General features: G+C 38.9%; 1 pseudogene; it reads right to left on the bottom strand.

Moving 5' to 3' along the window:
- Nucleotides 1-2,907: 2,907 nt before the first annotated feature.
- Nucleotides 2,908-3,396, bottom strand: LOC102817447 (annotated as a pseudogene).
- Nucleotides 3,397-4,259: the final 863 nt, after the last annotated feature.

Genomic DNA, 4,259 nt, shown 5'->3' with positions numbered 1-4,259 from the left:
GGCACTTAACAACAACAATATATATATTTTTAAGTTTTTATTGTGAATTGAGTGAAAGTTTATAGGGCAGATCATCAGTTTTACATTCAACAATCATACACCTTGTTTCATTACAATAATTATAATCCCCTCCATATACCATCAGTTAACAGTATTTCTATTCATTTTAGCTTTTTTTTTTTTAAACACTCAGGTATATATAATAATTTACACCACCAAAGGATGCATTCTGCAAGTCTGCTTCCTGGCCACCAGCTCTCAGTCCCTCTCTTCTCATGAATCTAGAGTCCTCAGCTGCTCCCTCTCTCCATGTCCCCATCTCTGCCTCCATCACTGGTGACTTTCACTATTTTTTGCCAACACTATTATTCAAATGCATTGATTCTTCTACGGTCTTCCTTATTAATTGTCCAACTTTCATATGAGGCAATTGAAAATACTATGTCTTGGGTCAGGCATACCTAAATCCTCAAAATGACAACTTGGCTCTTTAATACTTTAAAGAGGTCTTTTGCAGCACATTTGCCTAATGCAATACATTATTTGTTTTCTTGATTGCTGCTTCTCTGAGTATTGATTGTGCATCCAAGAAAACGCAGTCTTTGACAACTTCAGTCTTCTCTCCATTTATGATGTGATTTATTGGTCAAGCTGTGGTGATTTTAAGCTTAGGTATTAGGAAATTTATTAATATAAAAGGGCAACAAGAAACCAAGTTAAGATTCTGTAAAAATGGTTATCTATGGGTAGTGTATGGATAGACACTCAGGCTGAACAGGTAGAGGAAGGAGCGTGGGAGTGTACTCACAAACACATATAAGTTTGACAGAGGATATTTGTACCTGGATATTACCTTACTGCAAACATATCCACAAATATGGTGGTGCATACAGGGAACAAAGTTATGAAAACTTCTTAGACATTACCAAACACCTTGAAGGAATGAAATTGTGTGCCTGAGGGCTCAGGACCATAGTCTCAGGAGATCCCATGGCCAACTGTCATAATATAGTCCACAAAGCCAGTGTTCTACATCCTGCTTTAGTGGGTAGCCAATGGGATTTTAAAAGCTAATGAGTGGCTATCTAAGGTGCAACGATTAGTCTTTCCCTTTCCAGGATAAAGAAGAGTGATGAAAACTGAAGATGCTTGGAAACAATTAATCCAATGGACTAATGGACGCATGAACATCTGTCTTCACAACCCTCAGACTAGAAGAACTAGATGGTGCCCAGCTACCACTATTAACTGCTCTAAAAGGGATCACATTCGTAGGCCCTAGATAGAGTGGGGGAAAATGTGGAACAAAACTCAAAATCATAAGAAGACCAGGCTTACTGATCAGTTTGAGGCTGGTGAAATCCCAAGACTATGACCCTTGGTCACCCTGCAGGTCTGGAACTGAACTCATTCCCATGGCCCAATTTTCAGTCAAGCAAAAATAGGTATATAGGAGGGACAACAACACTAGTGAGATATGGACAACATAGAATTCAACCATTTGAAATTTTAAAAAACAGCATTTATCTAATGACAAAGTTCAGAAGGGTTGAGAAAGAAAGAAGAATGGAAGCAAGAAACATAGGGAGGAATATATTAGTATTTTTCCCATTCATAGTGGTAACAGTACCACTGTCACAAAATATTTAGTTGTAACTTCATTGAGAAAATGTAAGCAATATATACAATAATTTATTTTCTTCCCTATATGAAGAACATTAAAAGATGTTGTGGATTAATGCGCTGTGCTGAACTGCAAGGTCGGATTGAACCACAAGGTCAACAGTTCAAGCTCACCAGCAATGTCAGTTTGAACCACAAGGTCAGTGGTTCAAATCCACTAGCCACTCCTCAGAAACCCAATACAGTTTCAGAACTGACTCCATGGTACTTAACAACAACAACAAATAAAACTTTACAAACATAGAATACTGGGAAAAATGAAGAGACAAAACATGTTCTTAAATATTGTTGTTGTTAAGTGCTGTCGAGTTGGTTCCGACAAATAGCAACCCTGTATAGGGTTTCCAAGGAGCAGCTGGTGAGCTTGAACCACCAACCTTGTGGTTCAAATGACTTTGCAGTCCAGCACATTAGCCCACAGTGCCACACCAGGACACCATGTTCTTAAATAGAAAAGATGAAATCTTAATAAAGATGTCAACTATTACCAAATTAATTTCCTCACTTACAACATTCAATCACAATCTAATGAAATCTTTTATTACTTGATTAAGTGATTCTTCCATTCATTGTAATAAAAGTCAGATAAGAAGTTTTCTAGCAAGTTGGCAGACTAGGCAGACATGCTATAGGGACCCTCTACAACAAAGATACAGAAGACCTAATAAACAGACACAAAAGAGTATCCTGGAACCCTGAGCTTCAGAGGTTAGAGAAGTGGATTGAAAATGTACTGGGAGGAAAAGCTGAGTAGGTGCCACGAAAGAAGGAGACCAACTAGTGTTTCCACTGCTGACCAGATGTGGTGCAACCATCTTGAACTTTTGTGAGCAGCCTTGGAGAGACAGACAGACTGAGGCCTGATGGCGCAGATTCACTGGAGTGACGGAAAAGTCTGTTTCTCTTTTCATCTTCACTCTCTCGTTTTTTGTGGTTTTTTGTTTTGTTTTGTTTTTAATCCTTTCTGGGTTTTTCCCCCTTCTTTTTGTTTTCTCTTATACATTACACATCTCTAGTTTTCAGTCCCTTTTTTCTCTTTTTAGTTATAGTCTTTCTTTCGGTTGATGCCCATTGTTTTGTTTTTGTATTGAAAAAAATTGATATTTAGAATCAACCAGCTGGGCTCAGTTTGTTGTTGTTGTTGTTAGAAGCCATCAAGTTGGTACCAACTCATAGCGATCCTACACACAACCGAATGAAACACTGCCCGGTCCCGGGCCAACCTCACAATTGTTGCTCAGTGTAGTTGATCCCAATTTTGTTGACAACATCCAAAGCATCATAGTCAGGAGCCAGTGGAACATATGCCTTCTTTTCCCCATCAGACCTGATCAAGGTGTTGACCTTGACTACATCAATGTCATAGCGCTTCCTCACAGCCTGTTTGATCTGTGCTTGTTGGCCTTGACATTCACAATGAAGACAAGTGTGTTATTATCTTCAATCTTCTTCATGGCTGACTCAGTAGTCAGAGGGAACTTGATGATTGCATAGTGGTCAAGCTTGTTTCTCCTGGGGGTGCTTTTCCGAGAATATTTGGGCTGCCTTTGGAGCCTTAGAGGCTTGGGCCGCCCGAAGGTGGGTGATGTGCAGATCTTCCCTTTTTTTGTAGCTGTGGATACCTTTCAGTACTACCTTCTTGGCCTTCAACACCTTTGCTTTGGCTTCAGCTTTGGGAGGGGCAGGGGCTTCCTTCTTTGCTTTCTGCACCATCTTCGTAAAAAGGGCTGCTGCCCGTTTTTGTTTCTTTTTTCTCCTTTATTCTTTTTTTTTGCTGTTGTTTGCATGTTTGTTCTGTTTTGTTTTCCTGTGTGTGTCTTCTCTTGCCCCACCCAGTGGAAGACCCAAAACCATGCCTATATCGCTCAACCACAACTATACCCCCTGCAGCTCCACCCATTGGACAAGAGCCAAAACCAGCTCATATACCACTTGATCAATGATAGACATCAACCAACACCATTCAAACCTTGAACTGCTGAATAGTGAATGGAAAATTGTTTACATGCTACAATTCTCTAATCACACCTACCAGGAGTCAGTTGGTAAGAACCTAAGAACACACCAACATACAATCATAAATTAAATACATATATAATGACCAATAATGTGTCGGAGACAACTGATGATTTTAGCTCACACAAAGAAAGGAGAGAATGGCTCACACAAATGACCAATATGTAGAGCCAGAAAACATTTTGAGGAAGAAAAAGTAATGGAACTACCTGAGGAAAAATTCAAAAGAATGATATTTAGGTACCTTCAACGAATTGACCAAAAGATTAAGGAAAGCAAGGAGAACACAGAAAAAACAAGAAGAATTTAGGAAAACACTACAAGAATAAATAGTCAAGATAAATGCAAACTTTGAAATAATACAAAACCTGAGTACAGAGATCCAGAAGATAATACTGAGATCTCAGAAATGGATAATACACTGAAAGGGCAAAGGAGTAGATTAGAATCAATGGAAGTGCAAATTAGTGACCTTGAAGATAAATCTCTCAATGCTAGTAAGCTAGAAAACCAATCAGAAAAAAGTGAAAAAAATTGGAAGGATACCTGAAATTTATGTG

The sequence above is a fragment of the Chrysochloris asiatica genome, unplaced genomic scaffold, assembly GCF_000296735.1.
Source record: "Chrysochloris asiatica unplaced genomic scaffold, ChrAsi1.0 scaffold00017, whole genome shotgun sequence".
Classification (NCBI taxonomy): domain Eukaryota; kingdom Metazoa; phylum Chordata; class Mammalia; order Afrosoricida; family Chrysochloridae; genus Chrysochloris; species Chrysochloris asiatica.
This window is presented reverse-complemented; position numbering and strand designations above follow the sequence as displayed.